We start from the raw sequence: 20,475 nt of genomic DNA, 5'->3' as shown, positions 1-20,475 counted from the left end.
CATTATTTTGATGGCATTTAAAATCTACTTTGATGGGTAAGTTGTCTTACTTTTGACTTAATCCATAAACAAAGTACAAATGTTCATTAACCTAGGAAAAAAATGAAAAGTTGAATGCATATTTCCAAATGCCTGCCTTTAGGAAACCACTATTCTCATGATGGCATTTTCTTAAAATTTCAAAGCATGACTACTATGGTTGGGATCATCAAAGTAAAACAGATAGTCCCAACATTATGATAAGTGGTCCATTAGCTATGCCTTTAGGAAACTGCACCACCATATCAATGCATGTACTATCTTGGGGATAAGGTCGTTCTCTGAAGTTATCAGCACAAAAACTAGTTGTTAAATCAATGGAAACATATTGGCTGATGTAAACTAACCACATACAAGTTGAAGAGCTGAAGAAAATGCCAAAATGAAGGATTGAGGTAAAGGGACTGGAGGAAAGAGGGGGCAGCCATTCATTTCAAGAAGTAAAGGGAGGAACAGTTGATGCCTGGCACATTCGGGCCACTTATTCTCAACACATCCTTGATCTTTCTGCATCCTGATGCAAAATGTGGAGTGCTGTGTGTACCAGCTCTTTATTCATCATACAGATTTAATTTACAGGATGTGAAACCACAATATTAATGTTCAAATTACAGAATTAATATTAAGAGTCTTCCTGCTTCACAAAATGAGTGATAATATAAAGTGGAAGCATTTTAGTGGTTTCTTCAGATCAGCTTTCCTACAGATGCCAGAGCTGGCTGGTTTTTGGTCAGAAATGAGAATGCCAATTCGTATCTATTCAAGGTCAGGTTGTGGCTACACTCAGAGTATTGCTCTGAACTCAAAAGGTCACAATTTCTCCATTAAGATGGTAAAAGGATATTGGGACTATCCATGATATGATGTCTATTTTTTTCTTTCCAACTTGACTGTAAATCACATGAAAAAAGAAAATGTGCATTCTGTTATTTTAACATCTCCTTGGCATCTAGAAAAGAAATGTCTCAACAGCATTTATTCATCCATCTGCTTATTCATGCCAGGCATTTATTGACATCTTTAAAAAATCCATAATGTTTGATAGGTGATGGTGTAAGATTTTAAGGGTTGGGGAAATCTCTTAACTAATTTTATATTCTATGGTAGCATCAAGCTGAGTTTTTCACTTAAAAGACACTCAATAAATACTTCTTTATTTATAATTTCTGTTTACTGACCCACCAAACAAATCCCTAGAGTGGTTGGGGAGCCCAGTTATTAAGCAAAATAGTCAATAACCTAGTGTCAGGCAAAAAAAAAATCAGGAAAAAGGAACATTAACAGTAGATTAAAGGACTTTTGAGAAGGTAGTAGCTGAGATGCATCTTGAGATTCATAAATGCAAAGTTAGGAGAGAGCATTCTCTCAGCCTGTTTGCACCTTTATGTGCCCTGTGCACATAATGGCTCAAAGCTGAAATTAACTAAAGCATGTTGGTACCAGTGTTAAACCAGAATATAAAAGGCTGTGAATAACAATTTTTCTAAACCTTAGTTTTCTTATTTGTAAAGACGGAATAATTGTACCTATAGTGACAGCTGACCAGTATCATTTAAGCAAAGGAAGTAGGTAATCAGATAATGGCACAGGTATATATTTCAGCTCTAGTATTTATGACCACTTTCTAATTATACAACCTTGGAAAATTTTAAAGTCTCAGAACCTTAGGTTCCTCTTTGGTTTTTAAGATTACACCTGGTAATGAATTAAAAGCATTCATCATCAGAAACATTTATATATACACAGAAAACAACATACAGTAACAGACACATTTGGCTATTTCTTCTAGGAAAATTGTAAGTAAAATAAAACACAGGTAGAACTAAAAGATGTAATGGCAGCCTCTGTCCATTTGGCAGCTTCACACACCTGTTTCTAGAAGAGAAAATAAGCACCTTTTGATTGTGTACTTCCTCTCAAGGAATTTGAGAGAGCTGAATGAATTCTTATAACAAGCTGTGCTTGTAAAAATATTCATTCATTCATTCATTCAAATTCTGTTTTCAGATGAGAAAACTGAGGCTTACAAAAATTCAGTAACTTATACACCCACATACTAGGTGCAAGTGTGAAACAAGAGTCAGGGCCAGATATGTTTACCTGTAAAATCTACGTTTTGCTCTAAGCCATTCACAATCTCTGATGTGCTAGATCAATCTCCAGTAGAAGAGGAATATTCATATTTTTCATAGTCATGGGCATTTAGACTGTGAGAGTTTTGGGGCATCATTTGGCCCAGGATTTAATTTTCTCTCTTGTTACTATTACTGTTTTTCTTTTATTATCCTTTCTTTACTTTTTCTCTTATTTTCCTTTTCCATCTATTTTTCCTTCCCTATTATTTCAACAAATAAAAGTGAAAATTTCTATGCAATATGAATTATGAATAAAAATAAGATCCCCTTTTGAAATATTTTTTAAACATCAAAACAAAGTATTAGGGGGCTAGGGTTGTAGCTCAGTGGCAGAGTGCTCGCCTAGTACATGCAAGGCACTGGGTTTAATCCTCAACACCACATAAAAAATAAAAAAAATAAAATAAAGCTACTGTGTTCAACTACAACTAAAAAAAATTTTTAAAAAATGTATTATATAATTTCAATTTAGAATAACTAACCTGATTACAAAACATCACTCCTTTCCACTTGCCTACAAAATTAGACCAGGTCTACATCTGTGGAACAATGAAGGCCCAGATCAGTCTACCAATGAGATTTTTAACATACATGCCAGCAAACAAATGTTGACTATTTTAGAAACAAAATTTCCAGAGCTGTCTTGATACTGAAGCAATTTAGACAGACTCTTTGATTTTCAGAGTTTCTACAGAAATAAGAGAATATAGAATTCAGAATTAAATAACACAAGATTCAAACCCTAGTCCTGTCACTTAGAGGGTTTATGATTTTCAGCAATTTGTAGAATCTAAGCCTTGACATTCTCATTCTCAGCTGCATGATAAGACCCCAAATAACCATTCACTCTTCTATTCAGCAACAATGTGACCAACATGGACTACATTAAAAGGACAGACAAGAGTGCCTGATCTCAGTGAGGGAAGAAGACATTAACACTTGGAAATACACATATAAGTACCTTAAAATAATAAAGGACTAATAACATAGTAGAAATAATTTGGATGAAGGATTCATGGTAGATTCAACACAAAAGGCAAGTAAGAGCAAGGGGAAAGAGGAGAAGAGAATTACATAGAGAGGAATAGCATAGGCAATTGCTGTGAGGGGTGGAAGGCTTTCAGTTTGAGGAGCTTGAAAGAATGCCCAGTGTGCACAGGGATGAGACCTCACAAGAACTTCATAGTCCATGCTGAGAAGTGTGGCTTTTGTTCTAAGTGCATTGGGAAGCCATTGATGTGATCAGACATGTGTTGACAGGAGAAGGGACAGAGTTTTAAAATTAGTGTTTGATCATTATTGGGATTCACATCTCATCTCATCTTTCCCTACACTTTCCTACAACTCCCTCTTGACTTTTCTGTACCTCTCAGGTTTTATATTTAGAAAATTGGATCCCAGAGTGTGCTCTGATGGTAAATACACACACACACACACACACACACACACACACACACACATACACACACATACATACATACACACACACACACACACACACACACACATGAGAATTGAGGTTAAGTGACTGGAGGATCATCAAAGTAAAATGTGTATTTTGTCTGTGAAATTAGCAAAGTGATCTGGACTTCAGTTACTCTTTTGGCATAATTGAAGCACTAATTTCTCTACCAATGAAATTATGAAAATACACATGGATAATCCTTAAGTCTGGTCTAGCATAGTATGCCACTAAACAAATATTAGTTACTATAATTTACGTGTACCAAAATTATTAATGTAATGCTCAAATTCAGAGAGAGGGGTTCCAATAATCTGGTAAGATGCTCAAAAGAAATCCAGTGAGGCATTACTTTCAGGCTAGAGACAAACTGACCATGTTAACCAAGAGCCTCAAATAGATACCTGAAGATAAAATCAAGCTACTCTTACGTGTTTTTGTTTTGCTAGCATCGTGATTCTTAGCTTTATATTCTTCAGTTTGTAGATTTTTAGGCAGAGTTCATAAACTCTAGTTAGACATTATATCCATTAGCCCCCAGAGCCTCACATTCTTGCTGCTTCAAAAATTATTTTCCCTTCATTACCCATGAAAGTTTCACCATTACACATAGAATGGCTGTCAACACAGGAGGCTGGATTACGTCAAGGATCTCAATATGGAGGATTCCTTTCTCCAAACACAACCTTAGAGTTGTATACGACCCATTTTATCATCTCTGGAGAAGACTGCTCCAAACATGATTTGGTGATTCAGATAGGCTTCCAAGACTGTCTGAATTATCAAATTTATGGTCCTGGGCTGGAGTGCAATGAATCAATCTCTTAGCATACCCTTCCAAAGAGGAGGTTTCTGAAACACTATGGGCAGAACATATCTTATTCTTCTACAATAGCACCCCCGCCCCAACCAATATTTCAGGAGGGCCTTGCTCTGGAAAACCAGACTGGTTTATATATACTGGCAATTTTCCTTTCTTCAGTTCACTCTTCAAAAACTAAGTAGCAGGCATATTACCATCCAATTCAATGGCATGCCAATCTTGTCTCATGAAATTTTTCTTGGATCTATTTATATTGCTAATTAAAACAAGCCCAATGAGGATAAGAAATATGTTTTTTTTTTTATAAGTTTGTGGAGAAAACATTGCCTTATGGGATTTTAATGGGAATGCTGGAAATAACTCCAAGTGAAAAAATGTCATATTAGGAATGATGATATGAAGACATTTTACAGTTTCCTCAGATAACACACTAGAGACAGATCTGCATATGGTTTTCCTCTTAAGAGTGCATGGGTGAAAATACCTGTGAAGAGTCACTGGGTGCCCTTTAGTAGGCTATGTTCTCCTTCTGGGCTCTGGTCTCATCTGATAGGAACCCTAAGGGACACCATGCAGCACATGCACTGATATCAGCTTCGAGATTTACTTGCTTCTGGAACATGAGATATATGCGTTGATAAAAACACCAATAGGAAAGGTATTAAACATAAGTAGGTAGATTTGATATTGAATTTCATATCTAAACAATGTGTAAAATGTCAACAGCATCATTTTTGATGTCAGATTTTTTAATGTCACAGACATTAATCTAGGGATAAAATTACTAGACCTAAGGATTATAACTTGGCAATCTGAACAATCTCTAAAACAAAATATCTTAAATATACAACCCATTTGATCAATGGTGAAGAAATGGATTGTTAAGAGAGAAGAAAAAAATGGGTCTTAAAAATCAAAAACTTCAGTGACCACATGTAAACACAATTATAGAGATCCTATAAAGTCAGAAATAAAGAAGATAAAATTTAAGTTTTAAATAAGGCTAGAAATACATTACTATAAAAACAGATCTATGGTTTGAAATAAGATTCCAAATTTTGTTAGCAATAATCTTTTGAATTTTATTGTTTTGGGGAGTACTGGGGACTTAACTCAGGGGCACTTTACCACTGAGCCTCACCCCCAGCTCCTTCTTATGTTTTTGAGACACTAAGTTGCTTAGGGCCTTTTTAAGTTAAAGAAATTGGCTTTGAACCCATAATCCTCTTGCCTCAGCCTCCTGAGTCACTGAGATTACAGGCATATGCCACTGTGCCTCTTTTTGATTTTATTTTTTATTAGTATATCATAATTATACATAATAATAGGAGTCATTATGCAATATTTGTATATGTACATAATTTGCTCAATCTCTTTCCCTAGTACTTACTGTCCCTTTCACTCCCCACCTCCCTACCTGATTCCCTTGTTAGACTATATGGATCTCCCTTCTTTTATTATCATTTTAGTTAGTATATTATCATTATATATATAAAGCATGATTATATATGTATTATACACACACATGTATATACCAGGATTCACTGTAGTGTATTTGTATATGGGCATAGCATAATTTGGTAGATTTCAGTCCCCAGTACTTCTCTATGTCCCCTACTTCATCCCTTCTGTTTGTGAAATCATCTCCCTTTTTTTTTTTTTTTTTTTTTTTGAGAGAGAGAGAGAGAGAGAGAGAGAGAGAGAGAGAGAGAGAGAATTTTAATATTTATTTTTTAGCTTTTGGCGGACACAACATCTTTGTTTATATGTGGTGCTGAGGATCGAACCCAGTATGCGTGCATGCCAGGCAAGCGCGCTACTGCTTGAGCAACATCCCCAGCCCCACCTCCTTTAAAAAAAAAAAAATCCTAGTTTTTTTTCTCTCTCTGGCTTACACATATGAAAAGAAATATTCAACCCTTGACTTTTTGAGTCTGACATATTTCACTTAGAATGATGTTCTCTAGTTCCATCAATTTACCAGCAAATGACAATTTGATTTTTCTTTATAGTTGAGTAGAAATTCATTGTGTATATAAACTACATTTTATTTACCCATTCATCTGTTGATGGGCCCTGAGGTTAGTTCTATAACTTGGCTATGTGACTTGTGTTGCTATAAACATTGTTATGTATCACTATAGTAGGCTAATTTTAGTTTTTTTGAATAAATATCAATGGGGAATATTTTGGTCCGTTGGTGGTTTCATTCCTAGTCATTTGACTTTACAGCTTTGTAAAGTGGTTTTACTAATTTGAAGTCCCATTAATAAAGTATAAGTGAATCTTTTCTCCCACATCCTAACCAGCATTCATTTGTATTTCTGTTTGTGATGATTATCATTCTAAGTGAAGTGATATGAAATGAATGCCGTGTTCATTTGTGGTTCTCTGATTGCAAAAGATATTACATTTTTTTTTGTAATGTAATTGTTGACCAATGTATTTCTTCCTTTGATAAATGTCTACTAGTTCATTTCCTTATTTATTGACAGGGTCATATCATTTTTTTGATGTCAAGTTTTTTGTGTTCTTCATATATTCCAGATATTAACACTCTGTTGAAAAGTAGCTTGTACAGATTTTTTTCCCATGCCATAATCCCTCTCTTTATACTAGCAGAGGTTTTCTTTCTTTCTTTTTTTTTTTTTTTTTTGATTTATGTGGTGCTGAGGATGGAACCCAGTACCACATACAAGGCAAGAACTCTACCCCTGAGCTGCAACACCAGCAGAGTTTTTTAATTTGATGCCTTCCTCCTTAATGATTCTAGATTTTATTTATTAAAATTAAGTGGTCTTATTAAGGAAGTCAGTATCTGCACTGAATGCTGTCCCTGTGTTTTCTTCTAGTAGTTTCACTGTTTCTGGACTAATTCCTAGGTCTTTGAACTACTTTGAGTTGCCTTTTGTACAAGACGAGAGATAAGGATCTAGTTTAATTCTTCTACATATGGATATCCTGTTTCCCCAGCACCACTTCATGAAAAGGCTATCTTTTCTCCAACATGTTTTTGGTACCTTTGTGAAGGATCAGATGACCATTTATCTAGACTTGTCTCTGTGTCTTCTATTCAACTGGTTTTCGTGTTTGTTTCTATACCAACTCCATGCTGCTTTTCTTACTTATGCTCTGTTGCATAATTTGAAATAAGGTATCCTGATGCCTGTAGCCTCATTCTTGTTGCTCAGAATTTCTTTGTCTATTCTGAGTCTTTTATTCCTCCATATGAATTATAGAACCATTTTTTCTAGTACTATAAAGAATGTCATTGGTATTTTGATAGGAATTGTTTTTAATTTTTAAATGCTTTTGCTAATATAGCCATTTGATAATATTAATTGTGCTGATCCATGAACATGGTAGATACTTTAATTTTCTAAGGTCTTGCCAACTTCTTTTTTCAGTGTTTTGTAACTTTCATTGTAGAGGTATTTCACCTCCTTAGATTTATCCCAAAGTATTTTTATTTTAAAGTTTATTGTGAATGGAGTAGTTTTCTTGGTTTCCTTCTCAGCAGATTATTAGAGCATATAAAAACTATAGATTTTTGTATATTAATCTTATATCCTGCTACTTTGTAGAATTTGTTGATCAGATCTATAAGTCTTATGATGGGAGTCTATTTTTTTTTTTTGGCTGGAGCGGGGTTCTTCTACTTGTAGCATCATGTCATTAGTAAACAGAAATAGTTTGACTTCTTTTTTGTACTGTTTGTATCACTTTAATTTCCTTCTCTTGCCTGATTGGTCTCGCTAGGGTTTCAAGAATTATAATGAATATAATTATAATGGACATTGCTTTTTGAGGCAATACATTCAGTCTTTCTCCATTCAGTATGATGCTGGCTTTGGGTTTGTTATATACAACCTTTATGAGGTTGAGGTAAGTTTCTTTTACCCCTAGTTTCTTCAGTATTTTAATATGAGTGGTGCTAAATTTTCTCCCAGAGCTTTTACTGTATATATTGATACAATCATGTAAAATTTGATCCTGATTCTTTTTATGTGATAATTATATTTTTTGATTTGCTTATGTTCAACGAATCGTATATTCTTCAGATGAATCCAACTTGGTCATATTGTACAATCTTCTTAATGTGCTTTTGAATATGGATTACTAGTATTTTATTAAGGATTTTTTATTAATATTTTTCAGGGCTATTGGTCTGTAGTTTTTTTCATTGATATATCTCTATCACCATGGTTTGGGTACCGTGGTGATACTGTCCTCACTGAATAAATGTGGAAGAGTTTCCTCACTTTTATTTCATGGAACAATTTTGGGGATGATAGGCATTTATTCTTCTTTAAAGGCTTGGTAGAACTCAGCTAAAAATCCATCTGGTCCCAGACCTTTATTTGCTGAAAGAATTTTTATCACTGCTTTAATTTTTTAGCTTACTATTGGTTTGTTTACATTTTCTATAATCTCTTGTTTTAATTATGGTTACCCATATGTATCTAAAATTTTGTCAAAATCATCTAGATTTTCCAGTTTATGGGTACATATGTTTTCAAAATAGTCTCTAAAAGTCCTTTGGATCTCAAAACTTTCCATTTGGATATTTCCTTTTTTTAATCTCTAATTTTGTTTATTTTGGTCTTTTTTTTTTCTTTTGATTAGTTTGGCAAAAGGTGTACCAATCTTGTTTATCTTTTGAAAGAACAAGCTTTTGTTAAATGATCCTTAGTAATTTTTTTAAAAAATTTTCATTACACTAATCTTATCTCTGATTCTTATTATTTCCCATCTTTCACTGGTCTCAAATTAGTTTCATCCTGCTTTTCTGGGGCATTGTGATGTAGCATTAGATTGCATATTTGGGATCTCTCTTTAACGTAGGTAATTAATGCCGTCATCTTTCATAGTCATAGTGACTCAGAGATTTTGGTAAAGTGTATCATTATTCTCTATTGATTCTAGGATTTTTTAAAAAAATTTCTTCTCTCATTTCTTCTATAATCTATCCCTCATTTATAGGAATATTTATTTCTGTGTTTATGTGTTTATATATCCCTATAATATTTCTTGCTAATGATTTCTATTTAATTCCACTGTGCTCTAATGAGATTTAAGTGACTAAAATGTTTATTTTCTGTTTGAAAAATCTTGATTTACACCCTATAATATGGTCATTATTAGAGAAGGTTCCATGAGATGTTTAGAAGAAAATAAATTCAGCTATTTATGAAGGGAATATTCTATATATGTGTGTTAGGTTTACTTGATTTATAGTATTATTAAGGTCATAAATGTCTTTATTGATTTCATGTTTGCATGACCTGTCTGTTGGTAAAAAAGAGTGTGTTGAAATAACCAATACCATTATATTGGGGTCTATCTGAGACTTACTGTTAAGAATTGTTTGCTTTAGGTAATTAGGTGCACCAACTTTGAAGCATTAATATTTTCTATTGTTATATCTTCTTTTTAATTTTTTTTCTTTTACCATGATGTAGTGACCTTCCTTGCATCTTCCTATATTTTTGTTTTGTTTTGTTTTGTTTTATTATCAGGAATTGAACTCAGGGACAATCAACCACTGAGCCACATCCCCAACCCCATTTTGTATTTTATTTAGAGACAGAGTTTCACTGAGTTCCTTGATGCTTTGCTATTTCTGAGGCTTGCCTTGAACTCACAATCCGCCTGGCTCAGAGCCTCAGCCTCCCAAACTGCTGAGATTACAGGCGTTTGCATCTTCTGATAAATTTGCTTGAAATCTATTTCATCAGATGAGAATAGCTACACCTATTTGTTTCAGACTCCAATTTGTGGGGAATATCTTTTTTTTCCATCCTTTCAGTTTCAGTCTGTGGATGTCTTTGCCTATGAGATGACTCTCTTGTTTTTTTAATCCACTCTGACAATCTGTCTTCTAATTGAAAAGTTGAGACCATTTACATTCAGGGCTATACAGAAAGTTAGTTATTGTCAGGAGCTGTCCGTGGGTTGCATGTAGGTCACTGCGCATGAAAGCCTCATGGCTAGAGACATCTGTGTCTGGTAATGGCCAGTGGGTATTTCCTGCGGTAAATTGCTCAGGGAAAATCACAATCTCTTTCCTGCTCTTCCCTGGCCCACACAGCACCTGAGATGGGTGTGACCTGTCAAGATGTCAATCAACCTGCTGACTGCAAGACATCAGGAAGCAAGACTCTGCCCTTGAAACCTTATCCCTGCCTTTGATATACCCCCTTAAATAAATCACCGGAGCCATTTTCCCTTTGTCTAGTTCCAGAATCCATGTGGACTAGATCTACCAAGGGCTTCGCATTTCTGAGTATATGTCCTTTGTTACTTGCTAACTATCTGAGATTATAAATTTTAGGGTGGCTTGGATTCCCCTGGGCAGGAAGAATCCCCCGAAGAGACATTGGTCATCATCCCTCTGAAAAGTTATCATTTCCTATAATTTTGATTTGTTTCATATATTTAATTTGATCTTAATTTTCATTTGTTTAACTGATTTTTTAGTATGAAAATCAGGGATTTGTTTTTGAGGTCTGTATAGTTTCTGTAATGATAGCTAATGGTCATAAATTCCTTTCATTTAACCTTATCTTGAAAAGTTTTTGTTATTTCTTTGATTGTGAATGATGAATTTTCCAGATAAATCTTGGTTGGCAATTGTTTTCTTCCAGGGTTTGGTTTATCTCATTCCATACCTTCTTGGCTTTCATCTGCACACCCTTTTCAATCCCAATGACTCTTAACTTTGGTCTCTTAATGATGTCACATATTTCTTGTGTACTCTGATCATGATTTTTATTTTCTTCTTGCCTACTAAATGTTCAAGTTCATATATCCTCTTCTTCAGAATTGAAATTCTATTTTCTACAAAACATATTCTGTTGGTGAATCTTTCAAGTGAATTTATATTTGATTTATTATGTCTTTCATTTCTAGAAGTTTCCTTTTCAGAAACTCTTTCACCTTCAGCATTTGCTCTCCTAATCCATTTCTTAAATCATTCTTTACCCATTAATAATTTTAATTTCAATTTTCTCTAATATTTCTCTGGAATTTCATACTCTTTGATATATGTGTGTTCCTTTAATGGGGGATTATAAATTGTGGGGAACTTCTTTTTTCTCTTGTTTTCAGATATCTGAGACTTGCACATCTGTTGAGATGAATTCCAATTCCTCTTTCATGAGGGACATCCTTTGGGGAATATTTGTCTGTGCCCTACTAGTCTTGTGTTGTCTGTGCATCTTATCATCAACCCATAGTTTCAGTGTAATCCAAGTCTTAAATTGCACCTCCAGTCCCTCTCAGTTCCCCTTTGCAAAGCTGCTGATTTGATTTATTCTTAGAGAGTTGGTACAATGTTAAAGATCCCTGGGAGACTCTGTTTTGCAGACTTTGTTTTTGCCATGGGAATGGATCTCCTCCAACACACAAGTTGTTCATATTTGGGGCCTGATCATTTGGAGGTTTTGTTTCTCCTATATTATGTGTTAAAGTACTGCTGAAGTTTGAGTAGGGTTAGTTTGTGTGTAGAGCAAGGTGTACTATCTCTTATCTAGGTTATGGTTATATCTAAGCAGCAGAGTCTCTTCCCTGTTAATTCATAGTGTCCCAGTAGATTCCCAACACCTCTCAGAATCTTGGTAAAAAACAACAGCAGCAAAATATATATGGCATGAAAATGAATACAAAGTGTCTACTATGACATCCACAACACTAATTACCACACAAAGAAAAATGGTGGAGTCACTAATTAACAACAGCAACAACAAATAGTCAGTAACTGGATCTACCCTTAAAATAAACAACAAGTGTCAACTATGCTACCTGCAGTACTAAGAATCACAGCAATGTTAATGGTAAAGTGTTATAGTTAAACACAGGGTGTCTCCCAAAAGCTCAAATAAGAGACAAGAATGAGAGGCAAAATAATTAGATTTTGAGAAATGAAACCAAATTAATGAATTAATTCACTGATATGGATTGACTATGAGGAAAATGTAGGCAAGTAGATTGTGGTTGGAGAAAATAGGTAACTGGGGATTTGCCTTTGAAGTTTATATTTTGTCGCTAATGAGTGTAGCACTTCTCTGCTTCCTGGCTATTATGTTCTGAGCTGCTTCCTCTGCTGTTTCCTTAAACCATGATGTCACAGAGCTATGCAGTCAGTCAACTATTTAGCCATAAGCAAAAATATTGTTTTTTTTTCTTTTCTTTGTGTTGTTCTTGTAAAGTCTTTTGTTCATGGTGATGAAAAAAAAAACTGAATAAAACATAGAAGTAGGAATTATATAAACTAAATAGTTCTAAAAGATGATAAAATTACAGTTTATTAAGCATAAGAAAGGCAGGGTTGGAAGGCAAAGGAAGTTTGGAATATTCGAACTTTAAACAGAGAGAAAGCAGAAAAGTGGTAGCAAGTTATATCTTCAAACAAAGAGGAGAAAAAATAAATAAAAGAAACAAAACAAAGACAGCCAAAGAAAGAACAAGATCATATGTGTATTACAGGAAAAAGAAAGAGTAATGCAAGAAACAAACACACACACACACACACCAAAAAAAAAAGAAAAAAAATCAAAAGAAAACAAATACACAGAAATCCTTAACTTTCAAATGGCAAAATAAAATTTAAAAATGTATATATGTGTGTGTGTGTGTGTGTGTGTGTGTGTGTGTGTAAAATGAGCCAATCAGCACAGCAAGAACACCAAAAAGAAGAAAAAGAAAAAAGAAAGAAAAATTTAGATAATTAAAAAGGTAATTCCAGAGGCTCAGGAGTGTGAGGCAGGAGGATAGAGAGTTAAAAGCTGACCTCAGAAACTCAATGAGGAACTTAGCAACTCACCTGGACCCTGTTTCTAAATAAAATACAAAATATGGCTGGGGATGTGGCTCAGTGGCTGAGTCCCCTTGAATTCAATCCCCAGCAACTTGCCCTCCACCCCAATAAGGTAAAACTGCTTAATGAGAAATAAAAGGGTTGTCACCTTGAGGTAGTCACAAATGTTGTCAAGGATGAATGAGTGCTGCCTGCCTGTCTCACATTGCCCTTCTTTCTGTTTCTTCTTGGACCATGTGCCTCTTAGAAAAAGGAAGGATTAGGTGCTGTTAGACCCTTCCTATTTTTGCGTTGCTCATAAAGTTGCTGGGATGTTATGGAACTGAAGCAGGTTGAAATCGCTCTCAGGCACCCCTCCTTACCAGTATAAAGTAGGATGGGATGTGAAGTGCTCTTAATTGGAGTTTTTCTGGACAGACTTATCAATGCACTTCAAAAATCTCTCAAATCAATGCAGAGATTTAAATGGAAACTTTGGGTATCTGGGGTATAACTCCTAATCATACTTTTGTGTCTTTGTCAGGTGTTATCTGCTCTAGAGAGATTGGATCAGCACACCCCTAGGGATGGGCAGATGCTAATCTTTGCAGTGCTTCTGGATCTCAGGGGCTTCCCAAGAATGCTACCATTAGGGTGGGGTAACCAACCTTGTGCGGGTCTTGCACACTCTACCACTCATAAATGTGGCCATCCCAGGCTCAAATTTCCAAGTGCAATTTTGCCCATTGGTCCAGTTTCTGGACCCTTTTTATCTGGTTCTAGTAAGCCCACAGACTAAAAGAGAAAGTGAGCCACACACAACTTTATATCACCAATGTGAATCTCCTTGGGCACAATCCTCTCTCTACTCATGTTCATTGTACTCTGCCTGGCACACCCAGGTTACAAAGTAAGTACTTGCTGGGACAGTATGGTATTATTTGCTTTGATCTCCTGGGCTCCTATAGCATCAATCCCAGTGAGATCTCTTCAAGATGGTTCCCTGCCTCAGCTCTCTGCTTGACACTTGAGAACCATGGAGAATTTTCCAAACAACCAGCTATGCAACCTCTATTTCTGTTCTGCAGGTTTTCCCATGCTCAATTTGTCCACTGTGGTTCTCTCTGCTCTTGTTGCATCTTCCCTCTGTAGTGAACTGGTGGTGCTGCTGCCACCAGCTTGGCTCCAATGTATTCCTTCTTGTCCTCTGTTCAAAGCACTCGAATTTCTGGTTCTCTAAGATTCTCTGACTGTCTGATATTGAATTTCAATGAATTCTCTCTGTCTCCCACCTTGCTGAGAAACAGCACTTCTGCTTGAATCCCAAGTCTCCTAACTACTGAAAAGGGTACCCTTCCTCAAATCTGCCATCTTTAACTATAATCTTATTTATTCTGAAGTTATAAATACCTCAGTTTCATCATCTGTGAAATTGGAATAGTGTCACCTTAGGGGAAAATGCTTGAGGATTAGCTACTTAATGTTTACTGCATTGTTTATTATAATAAGTTCTTTAGAGGCTGGGAAAAGTATGTGGTGAATACAGAATGAGGTGAATAAATCAATACAAATAAAACCTTTGCATATATAGTATATGTATGAATAGAAAGTAGATGATATGGAGGAGAGTGATAAAATATTTTGTTAAGTGGAAGAAAGAAACAGTGCCCTGTAAAGTACAAAATGGGTCATTCCTAATGGGTGAAAATATTCCACATAACATACTGCCCCTTGCCAAACATCTGATTTATACCAGCCAGCTACATTTTGAGTATGCCCTTAATGTGTATTTATATTTTTAAACGTCAAGAAGCTTATAGTCTTTAAAAGGAGCATTATAGTTGTTTGAGCTTTAGAATCCTTTTCCAAGGAAGCATCTGGGCTTTCCTACAGTTTGAAAAATATGCTGTCTTCCTTTCAGTGGTTATATTTCTAATATGTCCCATGACCGTGTAATGCTATGTTGCCTGGAGTAGATGTCCCTGGGAGTCCAGAGAGTGAACTGCCTGTCTAATTTCTTCCATGACAATGATCATATATACTCAGGGCTACTATGTGCCAGTAACTGGGAAATTTGACTCTCTCTAGCAGAAAATTCAGAAGATAAGAAAATAGTATCTGCCTTAGAAACCAGAAGGCATGTTCAAGTTTTATTAGTTTCCTGATAATGTACTTAGAGGACTGTTAATTGTTTTGACCATTCTATCTGGTACCTGGTACAATACCCAACAATGTCCTCAGAAGCAAGCAACTTGGCACTCTCAACCACTGAGTCCTCAGTTATCTTAGACACTGCCAAATGACTGAAACGTTTTTATTAAGATTCACCAAAAGAACATGAAAATAATGCATTCCAAACAGCTTCAATCAATATTCTTTCTGAAAGTTTATAGCTATATTCTGAATGTTTTAGGTAGAAATAGAAACTTTGAAAATGGGGTATTTTAACTATTCTTATTGGCATCATGTTCTGAAAATGTTCAGATGCATGCCTAAGAGCAAAAATATAGGCTCCTAGAAGGTTTTAGTGGTCTGGGAGGAATGAACTTCTCTAGTTCCTCTATCTTTGATAACAGATAGCTAGTATTCTGGAATTTTATAACTATGTGAGCCAACATGATTAAGTATCTTGACTTCTTTTTTTCCCCTAAAATCACTGTTCTAGCTTTTGTTTTGTTTTCAAAATCATTTTCAAACTACTAGGTCTTAACACCTCTTGAGTCTTCCATGTCACCTTTCTGGGTTGTTTAATGCATTCTGTTGAGGTATAGAGATAAAATACTCTGTTTCCAGTTCTAGAACCATTGCCAAAATCTTCCCAGGATTTCTACTTGGATGGACTTGGATTATCTTCTCAAAACAATAAACTATCACTGTTAAGTGTTAAATTGTTAACAAAATTAAGATTATAAATTTCAATAGATTCAATCTGGATCACCCAATTAAAGTGCTACACTCACTCACTTTGTTCTAATTCTCCTTCTTAGGGGAAAAGATGGAGAAAGGATGCAGTTCTTCTGTTTATATTGAAGACTGTCTGAAGCTTGGTTACTTTTTATAGTTGTAAAAACCTGTAAAGAAACAGATTATCATCACCTATCAATTGTTAACCTCCACCCAGAGGATATTGTGTTGGCAGTGTGCTTCACTACACTGTTTATTTGACGAGGAGGTTGAGTGCAAGTTTTTCTCAGAAGAAAAGATACCAACTGTGCTCAGAATTAGAGTTTCAAGGGAAAAATGAAAAGTATAATCCTGAAGCTCTTACTTCTCATCCCTCTTCAAATACTTTTAAACAATGAATGCATAAAAACAGCAAGACTGGAAAACACTGTAAAGTTTGTCCAAAGGTAGAACTAAGGCAGACAATGTGCAGGTTAATAAATATGTGCAGAGTAATCACCAACAGGGACCCTATTGTAGAAGTAACCAAAAGTGATAATGCACAGCAATATACTTTATGACATGCACAGTGGTTGTAAGCATCACAGTGAGCATTGTCCCTGGTGCTGAAACAGTGGTGAAGAATAATTAACATTCTCTTCAGCAAATTATTGTGCTCTAAAACAAGACTAGCAGTACCCCAGTGTGAAAATATTGAGAGTTCTCTGAAAGTGTGGGTCATGTTCTACTAATCTTGATATTCCCCACAATACCCAGACAAAATATTTTGAATGGGGAACCAAATCTCCTATACACATATTAATTTGGCAAATAATAAGAGTTAAGAACAGCCATAAAATAAATATTCTACCCCTCTAATTTAAATAAGTATCAAGGTGAGAAAGAGAGGATAAGATGAGATAAGTAAAATGATATCATAGCAAAATCTATTAAGTTTCTGTTAAGGGAAGAGAACAAGGAGTGTAGAGAGTATAATGCCAAAAAAGGACAGAAAAAGAACAGAACAATTTAAATTTGGTCCTTATTGGCTTCTCTATTAAATGGAGTGTTGTTCTTGAGAAAGAAAGAGTAGAATCAACATCACTCAGAGAGAACTACAGCTCAAGATGGGTGGGGAAATTAGGAAAAATGAAATGATGTTGATTCTTCCTACTGGGACAAATTACAACCTTGGGGAGTACTGATAAACTTCACAATTGAAGTAAATTAATTATTGAGAGTGTTTTTAAAGAAATAATGAAGATGTGCAAGAGTGGTAGAGACCAAAGATAAGCAAGTACTTGATTTTCAGAAGAGAATATGTGAATTTTGGGAACTAAAGTATTTTACTGTTGATTGTTAGAATATAATGCAATGCTCATTAAGGTATATCATGGATTCACTAAGCACAGTGCAATCCTGGTTTAGAGCTCCTTTCTCTCAACACCCAATCATTATTATGGGCTGGGGATGTGGCTCGAGCGGTAGTGCGCTCGGCCCGGGTTCGATCCTCAGCACCACATACCAGCAAAGATGTTGTGTCTGCCGATAACTAAAAATAAATAAATAAATAAATATTAAAAAAAAAGATTTAAAATTTTAAATCATACAGGTATAGTTGATCTGGATTTCAGAAGGATACTTCCTACCATCCTCACCACTGATGAATTGTTAAAAATCAAGATACATGGACTGTATTATATTACTAGCTAGATTTATAATGGATCAATTGCAACCACAGTGTGTATTGGATGCCTGGAGGAGCATTAACTAAGAAGAATCTAGTAGCTTTGAACTGGGCTCTGTTCTTGACCTTGACCTATCAAATATTCTTAAAATTAATTAAATGAACATCACATATGTAAATAAAATGAACATGGGGACAGAATAATGAATCCACTGGGTGATAGAATCTGGGTTAAAAAAATAAATTCAATATACCAGAAGACTGAGACAACTCTAAATCAACATAATATATTACAATGTAATATTGGGTCTTGTTTGTAAATGTAAACAAAAGTACCCATGTAGGTACGAGTTGAGGCAGTACAGGTAACATTTTTGCCTATGGAGAAAATGTTCTAAGTTTCTAATTCCATGATGAGAGTTGTCAAAAATCCAGTGCAAACTTAAGCAGCAATAAACATCTAGGAATTATCTAGAAAGTAGAAAAACATTATTCCACTTTACTCTGCATCATTTACATCATTCCTAGAAAATTATACATAGTGCTGAGTGCTGTAGAGATATAAATAAACCTAATTACACTCTGAAGAGAAGAACTCAAAACCATCACATGAGACACAGTAGAAGAACTGAGACCACGTGGCCATGAGAACAGGTTAATATTAGTTTTAATGCCCATTGGGAAGCTGAGTACCTTGAGAAAATAATCATTTGAGTACTAAGAAATTGCTTCTCTTCCTTAAATTTTATCTTATGCTTAAAAATGATTTTATCCTGCTAATACAAGTAACATAAATTCACTGTAAAAAAATCAAGAAAATATAATAACAATATACAAAAGATGACATTGTCATTATTTTTAGTATTTGGTCTATTTCATTGATGTTTTGGGATATATATTTCCAATCATAGCATATCTAACTGTATGTTTTCTCAATTTAGCATTATATAATAAAAGCCTAATTTAAAACTGTTATTTACTGTCTAGCTCAAATCTGACAATTTTCTGAGGATATGAAGAAATAAATGCCTTTGAGTTTTTCAGCTTGCTTTCAAAATTAAGCATCTGCAATGTAGAAGAATCTCAGGGACCATCTCATACATTATGATCTCAGAAGAGAATAAAAGAGAATGTGTCACCTGCTGTAGGACTTACATGCAAGGGTGTATTTGTTGAGAAGAGGCATAGAATAGACATGTAAGCAAGCAAATAAACAAAAAAGTAATTTCTGATAATGTATACTACAATGAAATTTGATTTGACAAATATACCCCTAAGAACATGTGAGGTTCGACGTTTGAACTGAACCTAAATGACAAAAGCAAGCCAGCAATGCAAAAATCTCACACAGTTTTAGGCAGAAGAAAGAGCAAGTCTGAAAGTCTGTCAAGGTGAGAGAATAAACATGACATGCTCATAGAACAGAAAGAAGGGCAGTGAGGCTGGAGTTTAACAATGAGAGAGTGGTATAAGGTGAGGTCACGTGGATACTCAAGGTGAGGTCGTGACAAGGATCTTTAATTTTTATTCTACATGCAAAGGGAATTTGTTGGAAGGCTTTTTGAGCAAGAGGATAACCTTATCTGGTGAACTTTTTAAAAAATATCTTTTTGGTTACTGTACAGATGATAGATTATAGTGGGATCTAACATCATACAGACAAAATACTGAAGTGTCCCAGTGAACAGAAACATCAGACCGAGGTTAGGGTTAGTTTTATCTGGTAAATGTGCAAGAGTGAATTAACCTCTCTGAACATTGCATTCCCATTGTATGAAATGGGAAGTATAATATTACATGTTGTAAAATCTACCCTTACAGATGCTTATTTGCTATCTCAATACATGAATTTAAAATTTCAAATAAGTAAGCATATACTATTTTTTTTGGCATGTAAAATAAGAAACTAAAAGAGAAGATTTAAAGATGCCACTACAAACCTTTTAGGTAATCATGAACTTAATCACATGGTATGTGACTGAATTATTTTGCATTCTATTCTCATCCTTCCAAGATCCTCAGTGAAAATAAATAAAGTAAATCAAGTGTTGGTGATTTTTCAAGACTGATGACTACGTCTAAAGACATAGGAGGAGAGAAAAGGATAGGGGATTAGTCTTCAAGATAATAAAAGAAATATCCCTTAGTAAGCACAAATCACATAAATAAATTATGTAGTTTAAATTCTTCTAAGTGAACTCCAAGGACCTACTTCACCTATTTAATTATCTCTAAATATTGCTCTTTAAAGCCAGCTTCTTGGATAGAGTATAGATATATTTTGTCATATTGTGATTGTTATTTGTTTCTATTGGAATTGTCCTCTAGCCTAAATTCAAATAAAATAATATTGCTTTTTTATTTTATTTTACTTAATTTTATTACATGGGAGATGTCAAGAGAACTATGCCATAGAAAAACCAAAGGTTAAAGAAAGAAACCCTTTTGGTTGCTGTTTCCAGATGGAAACCTGAGCAGCAGGGCTGAGTTGGAGAGAGGGCACCAATTCAGTGAGGACTGAATAACCCTGCCTTTCAATTCAGGTCTTTATTCTCCTGGCATCCCTGGAGGCTACCCCTTGTGCAATAGCAAGCTTAGCTGCTGAGTTAGTGTTGCTTTCTGGTGTCATTTTAGGATGACTATAAGACC

This window comes from Callospermophilus lateralis, chromosome 10, assembly GCF_048772815.1.
Source record: "Callospermophilus lateralis isolate mCalLat2 chromosome 10, mCalLat2.hap1, whole genome shotgun sequence".
In the NCBI taxonomy this organism is placed as follows: domain Eukaryota; kingdom Metazoa; phylum Chordata; class Mammalia; order Rodentia; family Sciuridae; genus Callospermophilus; species Callospermophilus lateralis.
Note: the sequence above shows the minus strand (reverse complement) of the source record.